At 39.1% G+C, this 22,164-nt stretch overlaps 1 long non-coding RNA gene across 1 annotated transcript; it reads right to left on the reverse strand.

Moving 5' to 3' along the window:
- Window positions 1-205: 205 nt before the first annotated feature.
- Window positions 206-16,087, reverse strand: LOC121561962. The gene is made up of 3 exons (XR_006657955.1): window positions 16,051-16,087; window positions 13,870-14,007; window positions 206-218 (listed from the first exon to the last, which is right to left on the reverse strand). It is a non-coding gene; the product is annotated as an uncharacterized LOC121561962 (long non-coding RNA).
- Between the last annotated feature and the right edge of the window lie 6,077 nt (window positions 16,088-22,164).

Genomic DNA, 22,164 nt, shown 5'->3' on the forward strand with positions numbered 1-22,164 from the left:
GGGTGGTGTCCCAGACACAGATTAAGTTTAGTCCTGGACTAGAAAGCATTCTCAATGGAGTTGTAATCTTTATCTGGGAAATCACCCCTAACATTGTCTCTCTAAACTGAAAAGGAAACACATTAGTTACCTTGGAAAAGAGTTCTTGTGGCTGGAAATATGGGGGTGATTTATCTGCAGGAGAGTTTTAAACTCAGAGAATGTGCTCCAGCACTGATCTATTAAAGCAAAAACCACAGTACTCAATCAAAACCAAACACTTTACTTGTAGTCCCCTGTAGCTCAGTTGGGTGAGCATGGCGCTTGCAATGCCAGGGTTGTGGGTTTGTTTCCCACGGGGGGCCAGTATGAAAATGTATGCACTCACTAACTTTAAGTCGCTCTGGATAAGAGCGTCTGCTAAATGACTAAGATGTAAATAAAGGTTTCTAAATTAGGCATAGCTGTGTCTCCCTTCAAATCAAACTTTATTTAAACCCCTAGAGTCTATTGACGGTGCGTCAATCTAAATAACATAATACAAAAAATCCCCATCAAAAGCCATAAATTTTTGCTAGAGATATCTGTGTCTCAATCCATCGCATCTGTGTATGGTGGCCTTCCGCATCTGTGGTGGAAGGTTGCCGAGCTCCAGCTGTGTTTTTTATGTTTTTTGTATTTGTATTTAGTATCATTTAATATTGAAGATGAGTAACATCAGCTTTTTCCAGTGGGGAGAAAAAGTATTTAGTCAGCTACCAATTGTGCAAGTTCTCCCACTTAAAAAGATGAGAGAGGCCTGTCATTTTCATCATAGGTACACGTCAACTATGACAGACAGAATGAAAAAAAAATCCAGAAAATCACATTGTAGGATATTTTAAGAATTTATTTGCAAATTATTGTGGAAAATAAGTATTTGGTCAATCACAAAGTTTCTCAATACTTTGTTATATACCCTTTGTTGGCAATGACACAGGTCAAACGTTTTCTGTAAGTCTTCACAAGGTTTTCACACACTGTTACTGGTATTTTGGCCCATTCCTCCATGCAGATCTCCTCTAGAGCAGTGATGTTTTGGGGCTGTCGCTGGGCAACACAGACTTTCAACTCCCTCCAAAGATTTTCTATTGGGTTCAGGTCTGTAGACTGGCTAGGCCACTCCAGGACCTTGAGATGCTTCTTACCGAGCCACTCTTTAGTTGCCTTGGCTGTGTGTTTCGGGTCGTTGTCATGCTGGAGGACCCAGCCACGACCCATCTTCAATGCTCTTACTGAGGGAAGGAGGTTGTTGGCCCAGATCTCGCGATACATGGCCCCATCCATCCTCCCCTCAATACGGTGCAGTCGTCCTGTCCCCTTTGCAGAAAAGCATCCCCAAAGAATGATTTTTCCACCTCCATGCTTCACGGTTGGGATGGTGTTCTTGGGGTTGTACTCATCCTTCTTCTTCCTCCAAACAAGGCGAGTGGAGTTTAGACCAAAAAGCTCTATTTCTGTCTCATCAGACCACATTACCTTCTCCCATTCCTCCTCTGGATCATCCAGATGGTCATTGGCAAACTTCAGACGGGCCTGGACATGCGCTGGCTTGAGCAAGGGGACCTTGCGTGCGCTGCGGGATTTTAATCCATGACGGCGTAGTGTGTTACTAATGGTTTTCTTTGAGACTGTGGTCCCAGCTCTCTTCAGGTCATTGACCAGGTCCTGCCGTGTAGTTCTGGGCTGATCCCTCACCTTCCTCATGATCATTGATGCCCCACGAGGTGAAATCTTGCATGGAGCCCCAGACCGAGGGTGATTGACCGTCATCGACCTGGCCAAGGCTTTCGACTCTGTCAACCACCGCATTCTTATTGGCAGACTAAATAGCCTTGGTTTCTCAAATGACTGCCTCGCCTGGTTCACCAACTACTTCTCAGAGTTCAGTGTGTCAAATCGGAGGGCCTGTTGTCTGGACCTATGGCAGTCTCTATGGGGGTGCCACAGGGTTCAATTCTTGGGCCGACACTTTTCTCTGTGTATATCAATGATGTCGCTCTTGCTGCTGGTGACTCTCAGATCCACCTCTACGCAGACGACACCATTTTGTATACATCTGGCCCTTCATTGGACACTGTGTTAACAAACCTCCAAACGAGCTTCAATGCCATACAACAATCCTTCAGTAGCCTCCAACTGCTCTTAAACACTAGTAAAACTAAATGCATGCTTTTCAATCGAACGCTGCTGGCACCCGCCCACCCGACTAGAATCACCACTCTCGACGGGTCTGACCTAGAGTATGTGGACAACTACAAATACCTAGGTGTCTGGTTAGACTGTAAACTCAACTTCCAGACTCACATAAAGAATCTCCAATCCAAAGTTAAATCTAGAATCGGCTTCCTATTTCACAACAAAGCCTCCTTCACTCATGCTGCCAAACATGCCCTCGTAAAACTGACTATCCTACCGATCCTTGACTTCGGCGATGTCATTTACAAAATAGCCTCCAACACTCTACTCAGCAAATTGGATGTAGTCTATCACAGTGCCATCCGTTTTGTCTCCAAAGCCCCATACACTACCCACCACTGTGACCTGTACGCTCTTGTTGGCTGGTCCTCACTACATGTTCGTCGTCAAACCCACTGGCTCCAGGCCATCTATAAATCACTGCTAGGCAAATCCCCGCCTTATCTTAGCTCATTGGTCACCATAGCAGCACCCACCCGTAGTCTGCGCTCCAGCAGGTATATCTCACTGGTCATTCCCAAAGCCAACACCTCCTTTGGCCGCCATTCCTTCCAGTTCTCTGCTGCCAATGACTGGAACGAATTGCAAAAATCTCTGAAGCTGGAGACTCTTATCTCCCTCAATAACTTTAAGCATCAGTTGTCAGAGCACCTTACCGATCACTGCACCTGTACACAGCCCATCTGAAATTAGCCCACCCAACTACCTCATCCCTATATTGTTATTTATTTTGCTCTTTTGCACCCCAGTATCTCTATTTGCACATAATCTCTTGCACATCTAGCATTCCAGTGTTAATACTATTGTAATTATTCTGCACTATAGCCTATTTATTGCCTTACCTCCATAACTTGCTACATTTGCACACACTCTATATATATTTTCTGTTGTATTTCTGACTTTATGTTTTTTACCCCATATGTAACTCTGTGTTGTTTTTATTGCACTACTTTGCTTTATCTTGGCCAGGTCGCAGTTGTAAATGAGAACCTGTTCTCAACTGGCTTACCTGGTTAAATAAAGGTGAAATAAAAAAATAAAAAATAAAAAAATCTTGAACTTCTTCCATTTTCTAATAATTGTGCCAACAGTTGTTGCCTTCTCACCAAGTTGCTTGCCTATTGTCCTGTAGCCCATCCCAGCCTGTGCAGGTCTACAATGTTATCCCTGATGTCCTTACACAGCTCTCTGGTCTTGGCCATTGTGGAGAGGTTGGAGTCTGTTTGATTGAGTGTGTGGACAGGTGTCTTTTATACAGGTAATGAGTTCAAACAGGTGCAGTTAATACAGGTAATGAGTGGAGAACAGGAGGGCTTCTTAAAGAAAAACTAACAGGTCTGTGAGAGCCGGAATTCTTACTGGTTGGTAGGTGATCAAATACTTATGTCATGCAAATTAATTACTTAAAAATCATACAATGTGATTTTCTGGATTTTTGTTTTAGATTCCGTCTCTCACAGTTGAAGTGTACCTATGATAAAAATTACAGACCTCTACATGCTTTGTAAGTAGGAAACCCTGCAAAATCGGCAGTGTATCAAATACTTGTTCTCCCCACTGTATATATATATATATACAGCTGTGTTTGTCAGACCACGAGACATCCCGAAAATCGGTCTTCTCACGAAAAGGTCTGTAGTGTCCAAACGGTTTGGCCTACAAAGATGAGACTCTCAAGAAGACGATGGTGGTCTCACTTGAATGGAAGTATGGAGCACGTTTTGTGCCTACCCCCAAAAAGTGGTTGAATATGTTAAAATAAATAATAATCTCTCTCGCTCTCTATCTATACACATTACCAGTCAAACGTTTGGACACACCTTCTCATTCATAGCTTTTTATTTCTTTTTACAATTTTCTACTTTATAGAATAATAGTGAAGACATCAAAACTATGAAATAACACATATGGAATCATGTAGTAACCAAAAAAAATTATACAAAAGTCTTCAAAGTAGCACTCTTTGCCTTGATGACAGCTTTGCACACTCTTGGCATTCTCTCAACCAGATTAACCTGGAATGCTTTTCCAAAAGTCTTGAAGGAGTTCCCACATATGCTGAGAACTTGTTGGCTGCTTTTCCTTCACTCTGTGGTCCGACTCATCCCAAACCATCTCAATTGGGTTGAGGTTGGGTGATTGTGGAGGCACTCCATCACTCTCCTTCTTGGTCAAAAGCCTTTACAGAGCCTGGAGGTGTTTTGGGTGATTATCCTGTTGAAAAACAAATTATAGTCCCACTCATCCCAAACCAGATGGGATGACGTATCGCTGCTGAATGCAGTGGTATTCATGTTGGTTAAGTTTGCCTTGAATTCGAAATAAATCAGTGACACCAACAATGCACCACCACACCACCTCCTCCATGGTTCATGTTGGGATCCACACATGCGGAGATCATCTGTTCACCTACTCTGCATCTCACAAGACACGGCGGTTGAAACCAAAAATCTCAAATAAGGACTCATCAGACCAAAGGACAGATTTCGAACGGTCTAATGTCCATTGATTATGTTTCTTGGCCCAGCATGTCTCTTCTTCTTATTGATGTCCTTTATTAGTGGTTTCTTTGCAGCAATTCGACCAAGAAGGCCTGATTCATGCAGTCTCCTCTGAACAGTTGATGTTGAGATGTGTATGTTACTTGAACTCTGTGAAGCATTTATTTGGGCTGCAATTTCTGAGGCTGGTAACTCTAATGATCTTATCCTCTGCAGCAGAGGTAACTCTGGGTCTTCCTTTCATGTGGCGGTCCTCATTAGAGCCAGTTTCATCATAGTGCTTGATGGTTTTTGCGACTTTATTTTCAGTATTGACTGACCTTCAAGTCTTAAGGTAATGATGGACTGTCGTTTCTATTTGCTTATTTGAGCTGTTCTTGCCATAATATGGACTTTGTCTTTTCCTAAAGAGAGCTATCTTCTGTATACCCACCCCTACCTTGTCAAAACACAACTGATTGGTTCAAAACGCATTAAGAATGAAATTCCACAAATTGACTTTTAAGAAGGCACACCTGCTAATTGAAATGCATTCCAGGTGACTACCTCATGAAGCTGGTTGAGTGAAAACCAAGAGTGTGCAATGCTGTCATCAAGGCAAAGGGTGGCTATTTGAAGAATCTCAAATATAAAATATATTTTGATTTGTTTAACACTTTTTTGGTCACTACATGATTCCATATGTGTTATTTCATAGTTTTGATGTCTTCACTATTATTCTACAATGTAAGAAATAGTACAAATAAAGAAAAACCCTTGAGTAGATGTATCCAAACCTTTGACAGGTACTGTGTTTACACACACATATATATATATATATATACTACCGTTCAAAAGTTTGGGGTCACTTATGAATGTCCTTGTTTTCGAAAGAAAAGCATTTTTTTATAGACTAAAATAACATCAAATTGATCAGAAATACAGTTTAGACATTGTTAATGTTGTAAATGGCTATTGTAGCTGGAAACGGCTGATTTTTAATGGAATATCTACATAGGCGTACAGAGGCCCATTATCTACAACCGTCAGTCCTGTGTTTGCTAATCCAAGATGATCATTTTAAAAGGCTAATTGATCAGTAGAAAACTCTTTTGCAATTATGTTAGCACAGCTGAAAACTGTTGTGCTGTTTAAAGAAGCAATACATCTGGTGTCTTGAGACTAGTTGAGTATCTGGAGCATCAGCAATTGTGGGTTCGATTACAGGCTCAAAATGGCCAGAAACAAATAACTTTCTTCGGAAATTCGTCAGTCTATTCATGTTCTGAGAAATTAAGGCTATTCCACGTGAGAAATTGCCAAGAAACGGAAGATCTCGTACAACGCCGTGTACTACTCCCTTCACAGAACAGCGCAAACTGTCTCTAACCAGAATAGAAAGAGGAGTGGAAGGCCCCGGTGCACAACTGAGCAAGAGGACAAATACATTAGTGACTAGTTTGAGAAACAGACGCCTCACAGGTCCTCAACTGGCAGCTTCATTAAATAGTACCTGCAAAACACCAGTCTCAACATCAACAGTGAAGAGGCGACTCCGGGATGCTGACCTAGGCAGAGTTGCAAAGAAAAAGCCATATCTCAGACTGGCCAATAAAAATGAAAGATTAAGATGGGAAAAAGAACACAGACACTGGACAGAGGAGGATTGGGAAAAAAAGTGTTATGGACAGACGAATCGAAGTTTGAGGTGTTCGGATCACAAAGAAGAACATTTGTGAGACGCAGACCAAATGAAAAGATTCTAGAGGAGTGCTTGATGCCATCTGTCAAGCATGGTGGAGGCAATGTGATGGTCTGGGGGTGCTTTGGTGGTGGTAAAGTGTGAGATTTGTACAGGGTAAAAGGGATCTTGAAGAAGGAAGGCTATCACTCCATTTTGCAATGCCATGCCATACCCCGTGGACGGTGCTTGATTGGAGCCAATTTCCTCCTACAACAGGACAATGACCCAAAGGACAGCTCCAAACTATGAAATAACTATTTAGGGAAGAAGCAGTCAGCTGATATTCTGTCTATAATGGAGTGGCCAGCACAGTCACCGGATCTCAACCCTATTGAGCTGTTGTGGCAGCCTCTTGATATGTAAGAAGTGCCCATCAAGCCAATCGAACTTGTGGGAGGTGCTTCAGGAAGCATGGGGTGAAATCTCTTCAGATTACCTCAACAAATTGACAACTAGAATGCCAAAGGTCTGCAAGGCTGTAATTTCTGCAAATGGAGGATTCTTTGACAAAAGCAAAGTTTGAAGGACACAATTATTATTTGTATTAAAAATCATTATTTTTCACCTTGTCAATGACTACATTCCTTATTCATTTTGCTATATTTCCTATTAAAATTCATTTCATGTATGTTTTCATGGAAAACAAGGACATTTCTAAGTGACCCCAAACTTTTGAATGGTAGTGTATGTATGTATATATATATATACAGTGGGGGAAAAAAAGTATTTAGTCAGCCACCAATTGTGCAAGTTCTCCCACTTATAAAATGGGTCAAAATCATGTATAGTAACCCTAGGTGTAAAATAGTAAATAATGGCTATTTCTCAGAAAGTTTTAAACTGTCAAGAGGAGTGAAACAAGGATGTCCACTATCGGCATATCTATTTATTGTTGCCATCGAGATGTTAGCTATTAAAATCAGATCCAATAATAATATCAGAGGATTAGAAATACAGGGCTTAAAAACAAAGGTGTCATTGTACGCTGATGTTTCATGTTTTCTTTTAAATCCACAACTAGAATCCCTCCACAGCCTCATAGAGGATCTAGATACATTTTCTAACCTCTCTGGATTACAACCAAATTATGACAAATGTACTATATTACGTATTGGATCACTAAAAAATAAACATGTTACTTTACCATGTAGTTTACCAATAAAATGGTCTGATGGTGATGTGGATATACTCGGAATACATATCCCAAAGGAAATACATGATCTCACTTCAATACATTTTAATAGAAAGTTAGCAAAAATAGATAAGATCTTACTACCATGGAAAGGAAAATACCTGTCAATTTGTGGAAGAATCACCCTGATTAACTCTTTAGTATTATCCCAGTTTACCTATTTGCTTATGGTCTTGCCTACGCCTAGCGAACAGTTTTTTAAATTATATGAGAAAAAAATATTCAATTTTATTTGGAACGGCAAGCCAGACAAAATTAAAAGAGCATATTTATATAATGAATATGAATTCGGAGGACATAAATTATTAAATATTAAAGCATTAGACCTATCACTAAAAGCTTCAGTCATACAAAAGTTATACTTAAATCCGAACTGGTTCTCAAGCAAATTAGTAAGATTGTCTCACCCAATTTTCAAGAAAGGCCTTTTTCCCTTTATTCAGATTACAACCTCTCACTTTCAGTTATTTGAAAAGGAAATAATCTCCCAAATGTCACTCTTTCTAAAACAAGCCATAGAAAGTTGGTTGCAATTTCAATTTAATCCTCCAGAAACGACAGAACAAATAATGCAACAAATATTGTGGTTAAATTCAAATATACTAATTGACAAAAACCTTTATTTTTTGACAGAATGTTTAAAAAAAGGTATAATCTTCGTAAATGATATCATCGGTAGGACTGGTGGAGTTATGTCGCACATGCAGCTAACAAAAACATATGGAAATGTCTGCTCTACCCAAAATTACAACCAAATAATTGCAGCCTTACCGCAAAAGTGGAAGAGGAAAGTGGAAGGGGGAGAAAGTAAGGAACTTGTCTGTCGGCCTTGCATTAAAGAACATAATTGGTTAAGGAAAACTGTGATAAATAAAAAAGTATATCAGTTTCACTTAAGTACCAAAGGATTGACAGCCGTCCCATATAGATTGCGAAATAGTTGGGAAGAGATCTTTGACGTACCGATCCCATGGCATAGTGTTTATGAACTGACACGCAAAACGACACCGGATTCAAAAATTTGAATCTTTCAATTTAAATTATTATATTAAATTCTTGCTACCAATAAAATGTTATTTATATGGGGGATACAATCTTCCCAGCTCTGCAGGTTTTGCTGTGAAGAGACAGAATCATTAGATCATTTGTTTTGGTTCTGTCCATTTGTAGCTTGTTTTTGGACACAGGTCCAGGAATGGCTAAAGGATTGCAATATTTACCTGGAACTAACCTTGCAGATAGCATTACTGGGTGATCTGAAAAGTCATAGTCAATCAATCAATAATATAATAATACTTTTAGCAAAAAAAAATATTTTTAATTCACAATCTGTAGAAGCAATGAGAATAGAAAGGTTCAGAATTTTTGTAAAACATCACAGTACGGTCGAAATATATATGGCAAATAGAAATCCTATATGGATGGTGTTAAGAGATAGATGGGAGGTATTGAATAGAGTTGAAGGATGGGACTAATAACAAATAACAACAAATAATAACAAAGATAGCTAATAATGTAAGCATACTGTGTCCACAATAAGTATATAGGTTGTATGTTGGGAGCTTTTGGGAAGGAGCACAGTTAGAAAGATATGGCATATAGAAGCAAACCGGATGGACACCATGAAAATGATCGGAGAGGTTGAGAGTAGAAGAAGTTCAGGAGCAAAAAAAAAATATATATATATATATATATATATATATATATATATATATATATATATATATATATATATATATATATATATATATATAATAGAATTATTGTAAAATTGACTCTGTCCATAAGGTGTAGATAGTAAGTATAGACCGGAAGTAGAGGCCTGGGCATTGTTGTTCACTAATTTACTCCAAGTAGGGAAAGGATGGTGGGGTTGAAAAGTAATAAAGGGGAGTATATATATATAAAAAATAAAAAAAACATGGGGGATTGGAAGTGATGCAGACAATTACATTGATAGAAGTTTTTTAAACTAAAAAAAAAAAATTCTCCCACTTAAAAAGATGAGAGAGGCCTGTAATTTTCATCATAGGTACACGTCAACTATGACAGACAAAATGAGAAAAAAAATCCAGAAAATCACATTGTAGGATTTTTAATGAATTTATTTGCAAATTATGGTGGAAAATAAGAATTTGGTCACCTACAAACAAGTAAGATTTCTGGCTCTCACAGACCTGTAACTTATTCTTTAAGAGGCTCCTCTGTCCTCCACTCGTTACCTGTATTAATGGCACCTGTTTGAACTTGTTATCAGTATAAAAGACACCTGTCCACAACCTCAAACAGTCACACTCCAAACTCCACTATGGCCAAGACCAAAGAGCTGTCAAAGGACACCAGAAACAAAATTGTAGACCTGCACCAGGCTGGGAAGACTGAATCTGCAATAGGTAAGCAGCTTGGTTTGAAGAAATCAACTGTGGGAGCAATTATTAGGAAATGGAAGACATACAAGACCACTGATAATCTCCCTCGATCTGGGGCTCCACGCAAGATCTCACCCCGTGGGGTCAAAATGATCACAAGAACGGTGAGCAAAAATCCCAGAACCACACGGGGGACCTAGTGAATGACCTGCAGAGAGCTGGGACCAAAGTAACAAAGCCTACCATCAGTAACACACTACGCCGCCAGGGACTCAAATCCTGCAGTGCCAGACGTGGCCCTCTGCTTAAGCCAGTATATGTCCAGGCCCGTCTGAAGTTTGCTAGAGTGCATTTGGATGATCCAGAAGAGGATTGGCAGAATGTCATATGGTCAGATGAAACCAAAATGTAACTTTTTGGTAAAAACTCAACTCGTCGTGTTTGGAGGACAAAGAATGCTGAGTTGCATCCAAAGAACACCATACCTACTGTGAAGCATGGGGGTGGAAACATCATGCTTTGGGGCTGTTTTTCTGCAAAGGGACCAGGACGACTGATCCGTGTAAAGGAAAGAATGAATGGGGCCATGTATCATGAGATTTTGAGTGAAAACCTCCTTCCATCAGCAAGGGCATTGAAGATGAAACGTGGCTGGGTCTTTCAGCATGACAATGATCCCAAACACACCGCCGGGCAACGAAGGAGTGGCTTCGTAAGAAGCATTTCTAGGTCCTGGAGTGGCCTAGCCAGTCTCCAGATCTCAACCCTATAGAAAATCTTTGGAGGGAGTTGAAAGTCCGTGTTGCCCAGCGACAGCCCCAAAACATCACTACTCTAGAGGAGATCTGCATGGAGGAATGGGCCAAAATACCAGCAACAGTGTGTGAAAACCTTGAGAAGACTTACAGAAAACGTTTGACCTGTGTCATTGCCAACAAAGGGTATATAACAAAGTATTGAGAAACTTTTGTTATTGACCAAATACTTATTTTCCACCATAATTTGCAAATAAATTCATAAAAAATCCTGGAATTTTATTTCTCATTTTGTCTGTCATAGTTGACGTGTACCTGTGATGAAAATTACAGGCCTCTCTCATCTTTTGAAGTGGGAGAACTTGCACAATTGGTGGCTGACTAAATACTTTTTCCCCCCACTGTATATATATATTTCCTGAGCTTCTTATATCTCCTACTTTTTATCAAATATTTCTATTTATTTATATATATTTTTGATACCTAGAGGGGTCCTAAAAGTCAATATCAAATATTTTAAATATCCGTGGTATAACCATCTTAAACCATATATCAGCTTAAACCATACCACCCCCCCCCCCCCTTAAGATTTAAAATGCATTTTAAATTGAAACACAATTACAGTAAAGCAATGCAATGAAATAAGTAAAATAAGTACATAAAGTGACTGACATGTGGCGGTCTACAGTATAATGTAGGAATTTGTATTTGTATTTATTGTATAACATATATTTTTCCAGCAGCAGACTATGATCAATAATGTCAAAAGCCGCACTGAAGTCTAACAAAACAGCCCCCACAATATTTCTATCCTCAATTTCTCTCAGCCAATCATCAGTCATTTGTGTAAGTCCTGTGCTTGGTGAATGTTCTTCCCTATAAGGCTGATGAATGTCTGTTGTCATTTTGTTTACTGTAAAATAGCATTGTATCTGGTCAAACACATTTTTTTCCAATCCTTTACTAAGGGTTGGTAACAGGCAGATTGGTCGACTATTTGAGTCAGTAAAGTGGGCTTTACTATTCTTTGGTACCAGAATGACTTTTGCTTCCTCCAGGCCTGAGGGCACACACGTTCTAGTAGGTTTAAATAATTGAATACATGGCAAATAGGAGTGCAAATACTGTCCGCTGTTATCTTCAGTAATTTTCCATCCAAGTTGTTAGACCCCGGTGGCTTGTCATTGTTGACAGACAACAATAATTTCACTCTCACTTAACGGAATTTGAAATTACAATGCTTGTCTTTCATAATTTGGTCAGATATACTTGGATGTGTAGGGTCAGCGTTTGTTGCTGGCATGTCATGCCTAAGTTTGCTTTTTTTTTAATAAAAAACTCATTAAAGTAGTTGGCAATATCAGGATTTGTGTGATGAATGAGCCATCTGATTCAATTAATGATGGAGCTGAGTTTGCCTTTTTTCCAAAAATTTATTTTATGGTGCTCTAAAGCTTTTTACTATCATTCTTTATGTCACTTATCTTTGTTTCATAGTGTATTTTCCTCTTCTTTTTATTCAGTTTAGTTAAATGATTTCTCAATTTGCAGTACGTTTGCCAATCGGTTGTGCAGCCAGACTTTTATACCATTCCTTTTGCCTCATCCCTCTCAACCATAACATTTTTGAACTCCTCATCAATTCACTGGGATTTAACCGTTTTTACAGTCATTTTCTTAATGGGTGCATGCTTATTAGTAACTGGGATAAGCAATTTCATTTATGTGTCAAGTGCAGCGTATGTTTGCTCCACATTACACACCTCAGACCAACAAATATTCTTTACATCAACAACATAGGAATCACTATAAAACGTATTGTATGACCTCTTATACACTATATTAGGCCCAGCCTTTGGAACATTTGTTTTCCTAGATATGGCTACTATATTGTGATCACTACATCCGATGGATCTGGGTAATGCTTTAAAGCAAATTTTTGCAGCATTAGGAAAGATGTGATCAATACATGTTGTTGATTTAATTCCTGTGCTGTTTGCAACTTCCCTGGTAGGTTGACTGATAACATGAACCAGGTTGCAGGCACTGGTTACAGTTTGAAGTTTTTTCTTGAATTGAAGCTTAGCAGAAATATATATTCTCATATTATTTATGTTAGTGCAGAGTGAGCTGCACACAGTGGACTTTCTACTTGTGCACACAACCTCAGTGCTAACAGCATAAATCTGGTTCATAAGCACATGATTGGTGCATACAATAGCTGTAGGATCAGCAGAGGCATTCAGGGCAGTTAGAGGGACATAAATTAGGTTACTTACAAATCAAATCAAATCAAATCAAATTTTATTGGCCACATGCGCCGAATACAACAGGTGCAGACATTACAGTGAAATGCTTACTTACAGCCCTTAACCAACAGTGCATTTATTTTTAATAAAAAAAGTAGAATAAAACAACAAAAAAGTGTTGAGAAAAAAGGGCAGAAGTAAAATAAAATAACAGTAGGGAGGCTATATATACAGGGGGGTACCGGTGCAGAGTCAATGTGCGGGGGCACCGGCTAGTTGAGGTAGTTGAAGTAATATGTACATGTGGGTAGAGTTAAAGTGACTATGCATAACTAATTAACAGAGTAGCAGCAGCGTAAAAAGATGGGGTGGGGGGGGCAGTGCAAATAGTCAGGGTAGCCATGATTAGCTATTCAGGAGTCTTATGGCTTGGGGTTAGAAGCTGTTGAGAAGTCTTTTGGACCTAGACTTGGCACTCCGGTACCGCTTGCCGTGCGGTAGCAGAGAGAACAGTCTATGACTAGGGTGGCTGGAGTCTTTGACAATTTTGAGGGCCTTCCTCTGACACCTTCCTCTACATTGTGTCTACCAACGCCTAGAATAATGTATATTTGCTAAAGCATTATGACAACTCAGCGACACAATGGTAGGGATTAACTGAGCTGGGCTTGGGTCATTGATAAGTAATCGTCTCAATGCGGCCTTGTAATGCTGTGAAAGGATCCAGGAACCCAAAGTAATTATGATTTACATAGCAAAACCAGACAAGTGCCAAATTCCTTATAAATGATCTATAGTCATATAAATAACACACCTTATTAGAAAGTGTTAGTCTCAAAGAAAACAAAATGGTGCCTGCTTACCTCATTCAGTTTGATCTCTTTAATGACAAACTGGTCACCATCTTTGTCAGTAGCTATGACACCATTCTCTGCCTTCCTCAGGATAGTGTATCCTTTCTTCTCAAGGACACTCTGTGTATTCCCCATCTTTGGATTTCACTAGAATACAGTATGGTGTCATTGGTAAAAAACTCAAATGCCAAATATGTACAGTAAAATATTTGGAATTATGAAATGAGGAGTTGATTAATAAAAAGCTCAACACTTATTTTGTAATTTTAAATATGTTGTCTATGTTAAAATGCATTGTTTTGAAATGCAACCTACAATAAACCGTTCATGAAATGCAGAGGGGTATGCTACAAAGTAGGATCAATGGGTTAGCCAATTCACTTTAATGATCAACCAGAAATAAGTATAAGTTTTCTGGTTCGTTAAGAAATCTAAACTTCTGTGTTTTTGGTTGTTGAGTCAGTTAGACCATGCCAATTTCAAGCGTTGCTGAGGGGTATTTTACTCTGCTCTGCTGACTAGTATTTGTCTCCGTTCTTACAGAAATAAAGAATTGATTTTATGTTATTATTGATTCATCAGGAATAATGTGACCCCAGATATTATGGGACCCATCTCGTCCAAAAAGTTGACTAAAGTTTGCAAAAAATCACCTGGAAGCACCTGGATGACATCAAGACTCTTGGAAGAATTTGCTATGGACAGATGAGTCAAACGTGTAACTTTTTGGTGGGGGGTGCATTCCACAGTAAGAACCAAATACCAACTGTCAAGCATTGTGGTGGTAGTGTGATAGTTTGGGAATGCTTTGCTGCCTCAGGAACTGGACAACTTGACTTAATAGAAGAAACCATGAATTCTGCTCTGAATCAGAGAATTCTACAGGAGAATGTCAGGCCATGCATGTGTGAGCTGAAGCTGAAGCGCAGCTGGGTCATGCAGCAAGACAATGATCCAAAACACACACTCAAGTCTACATTAAAATGTCTAAAACAGATTTGAAATTTTGGGATGACCAAGTCAAAGTCCAGACCTATTATCAACTGAGATGTTGTGGCAGGACTTGAAAACCAACAAATGTTGCTGAGTTAAAGCAGTTCTGCAAGACTGGACAAAAATTCCTCTACAGCGACGTGAGAGACTGATCAACAACTACAGCAAGCAATTGGTTGGAGTCATTGCAGCTAAAGGTTTCGGAACCAGTTAAGTGTAAGGGGGGCAATTACTTTTTAAATAGGAGCATTAGAAAGTTTGTTTATGACATAGATGATAAGTATGTAATTGTTCTGTTATTTGTTAACTCAGGTTCTCTTTATCTAATAATAGGATTGGGTAGAAGATCTGTTAACATTCAACATCAAAATATGCAAAAGTAGAGAAAATTGGAAAGGGGGCAAATACTTTTTCACAGCACTGATACCATGTTGGGGCAGGGCTTCCTGCTCTGTCCCCGTAGTCCGTCATGCATTTGTTATGAATGTTGAACCTTCTGGTGTACTATGAGCAGACAATTGCACAGGAAGTCAAAACTTCCTGTCAAGTTAAAATGAGCTTGTTCTAGCTTATTGTGAGGACTTGTAGTCTATGACAAAACATGATGTTGTCAATGTAGTAATGACTATGTACAGTGGCAGAGCTAAGGTGAAATGTCCCTTTAATGCCCTTGGTTTCAAAGACCATATCAGATTATCTCTAGATTAGGTTAAGCAACATACTGTTTCTCAGAAATTACACCATCTTGGGTAAATATGAGGAAATATCACTCCTGGTAAATGCCTGTAAACATTTTGAATGTAATTGCCATGCAAATCTATCAATGTGCTGTTTAGAACTGCTCAGCTCCAAACAAATTAGCTTAAAAGCGATTATCTCCAATTATACCCATCGACACAAAACAATAAGAGGTACACTATTCCAATGAACTTTGCACTTTCAGGCATTGTAAAAAAACAACAACTGCATATTCCATGAGAGGAAGATATAACACAGAACACAAACATCTAACATTTCTTATAATAGCTGGGATTTAGGCTACTTTAAAAAATTTATTATATAAAATATATATATGGAAATGTGCACAAATTGTGCATGAGTATTAGAATACCATGATAGACTTCTAAAAGGGTTTGTTGTTTCAGTATTAAGTTACCTGTTGATAGTACAAAATTATATTACATATAACGTTCTTACCTTTGAATGTGTTGTCTCTCCTATTTGCTTTCACTTTACATCTGGAAAAAAAGCATTAAATACTTGTAGTATACGTCAATCGTAGGTGTTACCATCAATTAAAGAGTCTGCTCATACTGAACGTCGATCATAAGGTTTATTCAGATCACAAGCTTCAGCATGAGTAACAGGTGACATGACACCCGGAGAGACGCCTCAGAATGGCTGCTTGCTCTACCCTCTCCGTCATTTTCCCCCTATTTATAAACAATGATGCCCCCTCTTCTGGCCAATCACCAGTCTCCCCTGTCTACAACCCACCTCCTGTCTGTGGTATGTGGTATTACACCTAAAACATTGCCTTCTGATACTAACCTAAACAACATTCCTTCTTCCTCCAAAATAGTCATAATCTCAATACACGACATATTCCCCCCTTCGAGACGAACTAAACGTCTCGAAACCAAACAGAATAGGATTATGACTAGTAACCATTTATCTCATTGAGTATCTTTTAACATTAAACCAAACCCATTCTCCTCTTGAGTGTAAATACCTTTCTATGAAATACCTGTTTATGAAGTGTGAATACATTACTATGACATATGAACAACTGTTTATGAAGTATGAATACATTACTATGACATATGAAGAAATCTCTATGGAGTGTAAACACATTACTATGAATTATGAATAAATCTCTATGGAGTGTGAGAGCGAAAAACTGTCCAGCAGCCATCCATCCATATCAATCAGGACAGTAAAATTCTCTCACGGTCCCTCTGCCCCAGGCAACCACCGTCGGTACTCCAGATAACCTCATAACTCATGTAAATGCATTTGAAAGTATGATGCAACTAAATACACATGTAAACAAAATCCTATCCATAAATATCCATTGTACAGCTGGTCAACCCATCGAATCGTACAATGAATCTCTCCCTTCCTAGACCTTCTGTCCCTAACCCCATCGAAATAAACAAAAGCATCTAATATCCTCATCTGCATTCAATAACATCAAACATCATTCTACTAAAATCAATACCTAAGAATATGACACAATTATGTATTACACATCAAATATGTCTATATTTCATTGCAGACACTGGAGTGTAGTCCACTACACTTCATCTCCCTGTAATGTCCTCTTCCAATGGACTTGTTGATGATGGAATCAGCCACACCCTCCTTGTTTCATCTCCTCCAGTCATATTGTCTTTGTTTGAGTATTCCAATCTCCACATGTTCTCCCACATGCTTCTGGAATGACAAGAAAATAAACGACCAAACAGTATCCTTTGCAAAACAACCACTTTCAAATTAAACCTCCATTTCACCTAAGAATTTAAAAAATGATACATAAATGATGCATGAATCACATTATCCATTCCCCCCTTTGATTCATAAATCATACTAAAAATTATACTAATATTGAAAAAACAATTTGAAAAATCATCAAATAATCCAAAATGATATTTATCCCTCAGTTCCACTTGTCCATCTTTATCCAGATCAGGAACAGTCCACACCGGCATCTGAGTGTTGTCTCCAGGCACCACTTCTCCAACCTATCTCAATCTCATAACTTTCTCAAAAGTCAGTACAAACATCACCCAGTGTTATCAAAGCTTAAACTAGAATCTGACCCATCACTGCCCCTACTGGACCTAACTGATCTTGCAACCAAATCCTTTCAAATGCATCCCTTACAATGCATCTATAACCCCAGTGATATTATCTGAACTATCTGGACTCACAGTAATACACTAATATTTATCAATATTATCTTCCCAAATGTTACACCATACCATGAATGAAGTCCCCCCTTCTCCCTTAAACTTATTCTTCAATGATAGGCTTGAAGACTATGACATGTCGCCATGTGTCTGCTAAATGACTAAAATGTAAATGCAATGTCACCCTTCCAACCCTAGATTTAGCTGTGTCCAATGCTATCCCTCTTATAATGGTAAAACCTCATATGGAAGCTTCAACGTTGACCTGTAACAACATCCTATCCCCCATAGGGTAAGAATATACTCTATCATCACAAACCGACCAAATCTCTAAAATTCCCATAGTCACATTGTCAGTCAAAAGCTAATCTTTTAACCATCAAAGTCCTGCTCTTCTTACTACCTGATATATAAAAAGTAACCTATTATTTGTCATTACTACCCTTAAGGTCATGCTTATCCAAAGTTATCATCTAACATCCCAATCTGATCTTTCCATAAACATACCCCTTACCTCATATGTTTTATTAGAACAAACACAACTTTTAGCCCTCAATATTTCACCTGAATACTTCAGAGTTTGCAATTACCTGATTTTACTTTCTCTCTAACCAATGCTCATAGGGTAATCTTTTCACCCAAGAACACTTAAACCCTACTGTTTTGACAACAACATTATTTTATCTGTCAATGACTGTTGCCAATTCCACAGTCATGACAAAGCTCAAAACTGACCCACACCTGACAGAGGCTGCGCAACCGTCTAACAGGTTCGGGATGGAATTCTCAACAGACATGGACCCTCAAGATTCCTCACTGATTCTTACAGAATGAGTTAATCTATCTCTAATTTCCACAACAGAGGAACGAGCAGCACTGATCAGATGCCCCCCCCCTCCGTCATCGAAATCAAAAGACCTCATCCTGCAGCTTCCATGACGAATCTCTCTTCTCCATTTCAGATTAATCTATATTGCTCTCTACTACTATCTGCTCTACTTTTTTAACCCTATTCGTAGTAACCTAAACCCCTGAGTCTCTCTTGCTGCCTCCTTTAATTTCAGAAAAGTTGTTGTCATCCTTCCTCCATTTGCTATTACCATCGTATCATTAATCCCTTCCCAAAGTTACCATTAACGTCGTTGATTTAGTTGATGAATTAAAACCCTTAATTCCCTCTAGTGGGAAACTACCAACATCCTATTCGATTATTCCCTGTTGGAGTGACTACTGTAATAAACTTATCCTTAACTCCCTCTGTGACTGTGAAAAGTTTTACAGACTTCAAATCTTCCATTATAAGCATCACCTTACAAATTACATAGCCCTTTAACCAATAATTCCTAACCGGAACAAATTCTAATGCTTTCACTAGATAAGTACACATATTCTCCCTGATCTTTATCTGTAACCTTACGCAAAATAATCCCTTATTTGAGTAGGTGCAACAGCTCCTACTTCTGATCCTGCTAACCATACTTATCCTCCCTAATTATCTCTCTCTCTCTCTCTCTGTGAAAGAAACGTCATCATCCTAAATGGCATATTATAATTATTATTCTCCTAACCCTCATAACAGTATTTTCCCCCTATAATTGATGCTGGACCCTAAATCAAATGCGCTATATTTATGGCTTTAATAACTATCAATGTTGAAAGAGTTAAATTGCTTCTCCCTGTTGTTCTAATAGACTGAAGTGTTAATGTCCTTATTTACTCCTAGTTTTCCCCCAAGACTTTGAACTCCTTCCTTGTACTTCCATCCATCCCCAAACAAAGCCTTTAACCCCTTGCTCTAACCCCTAATTATCATAAATTTAAAGAATCATGTCAGTACCTGATTTCCAATCGAACTGTAATCCAGCCCAGTGATGCACATAGCCTCCAACATGTAACTTTTATTGAAATAGAATTTGCCAAGCCCCTTGTAAAATCGTCATAACATCACATATCCTGTTAGGGAAAGATTTTGTAACCATAATCAGTACCAAAACCTTTTTGACTTGATCCTCTGCCACGTGACGTGATCACTTCCTGTATCTCCTCGCTCCTCTCGCTTAGCGTTCCTCTCATATGACAGAAGAACAAAGACACAACATCAAATTTTAGTCGTTAATGCAGTCACTGAGTATTTCCAACCATTCAATATTCGTTTGTTCTACATGATTCACTGTAAGACTTTAACTCAGGACTAATTATAGATCGCCCAAAAACCTTTTGCTTTCAATCCGTCATTTAATTATTTAATTCAATCTATTATAATCCGTTATCCTATATTTAATTTATAAATTCAAAAGGCTACAAAACAAGTTTCATCTTTAACCAATATTCGTGTTAAACTCTCCCCTGTGCCTATTTGTTCCGTCGTCTGTGTTCCTCTCCCTGCAGTTTAACCAATGTGTTGTTTTGCAGAATCCCACGCATGCGCAAATATCATTTTAAAATTAAACGCATCCCCATACATTTACTAACGCCACCATTTTGTTTCAGTCGACCGCATGTCGCAGATTTAGTGCCGTAAACCAAAACGTGTCCCATCTCGTGTCATAAACTCCCCCTTTCTGTAGTGTAGTGTCGCAAAATTAAACGCATGCGCACAACCATTCAAAAACCCCTTTTCACCGTGGAAGAAAGATTCTCTCTTCTCTCTCTCCCCAAACAGAAAGAATAACAGCCAGCTGTAACTTCCCATTTCCCCCTTATAGTCAAACAACATTTAACAGCGCTCACAAAACATACAACCTGACTTACAGACAGTGACAAGTTTAAGAGACTTTAACCCATCGCAATGGAATCTCTAAGGATATCCGTTAGCATGTAGCACGCAACACAATTAGCATTCAACCTTAGCAGTTAGCTTAGCCTACGGTACATCGTGACACAAAACACAATTAGCACTAGCATCCACCTCAGCCACCATGATGTAACATGATTCACACTTTAGCCTTACAAAAATTAGCCTTTAGCCTCAAGCCTTAGCATTTAGCATTTCGCCACGATGTACCACGTGACCCGAACCATACAATCAAGCCTTAGCAACGAGGCACCACGTGGCCTGAAACAATCCAGCCTTAGCTTCAGCCTCTAGCCAACAGCGGCCTACTACACAAATCAATATCCTGCACCGTGGCCAAATAAATAATCGTCCAATTCTCCCCGTCTAACTTTATGCTGCCTTGAAAGATGAATCTCATATCAAGCGGTTATCCCCAAACCAATTTCCCGTCGACCAGAGGAGGAGTATAACATAGCTACAACCATTCACTTCATAATTCCCGCTTAAGAAATCAACCTGACTCAGTCTAACTAAGGCCAGGATTTGTAGCCCACTTAATAATAATAATAATAATTATTACGAGTCGCCTCGTTTCGAGGTCTTTTCCGTATTCCCGGTGCCCTAATTATGCAGATATCTCCCAACATATATTCTCTACCAATCCATTTGTACAATCCATTGTTGTAAACAGCGTTTACACATCAACCAAATTTAGAATATTTTCGTTCAGACTCCCAGTTAACAGCAACACCCCACATTGACCACGACCCAAGTACTTTTAACTGTACACCGTCAAAGCCCTCTCCTGAATCAGCGGGATAACCAATGGCCAAATTTCTTTGTGAGTAATCTCTCACCTTTAGAGCCGGCTTGGACAGTAGTCACCTCACGAATCCAGGAAAGGGACCAACAACGATGCAATCAATATCTCAGCGGAGCCTCCATTTGTAGTATACGTCAATCGTAGGTGTTACCATCAATTAAAGAGTCTGCTCATACTGAACGTCGATCATAAGGTTTATTCAGATCACAAGCTTCAGCATGAGTAACAGGTGACATGACACCCGGAGAGACGCCTCAGAATGGCTGCTTGCTCTACCCTCTCCGTCATTTTCCCCCCTATTTATAAACAATGATGCCCCCTCTTCTGGCCAATCACCAGTCTCCCCTGTCTACAACCCACCTCCTGTCTGTGGTATGTGGTATTACACCTAAAACATTGCCTTCTGATACTAACCTAAACAACATTCCTTCTTCCTCCAAAATAGTCATAATCTCAATACACGACATACTCCTCTTTCAAAAGTTCTCTGTCATCCTAGAGTTGGACAAGAGGACACACCCCCTATATTTTATTTTCCATGATCGTTTCTGTGACAGGATGGGCAGTGCAATTGAGGACTATCTCCATTTTAAAGTAGTCAATTTCTACTTCTATTAACTTATTGGTGCATACCGCCACCTACTGTACTGGATTGTGTATAGTTTAAACAGTCATAAAGCCAAGCACCTGCACAGTGCTGGAATATTAACTCAGAAATATAATCAAAGATGGAGGATAAATACGAAACTCAGGCCGTTTACCATTGAAAGAAATTGTCCTGTCTGTGTAATTGGGCGTCC

The sequence above is a fragment of the Coregonus clupeaformis genome, chromosome 39, assembly GCF_020615455.1.
Source record: "Coregonus clupeaformis isolate EN_2021a chromosome 39, ASM2061545v1, whole genome shotgun sequence".
Lineage (NCBI taxonomy): Eukaryota > Metazoa > Chordata > Actinopteri > Salmoniformes > Salmonidae > Coregonus > Coregonus clupeaformis.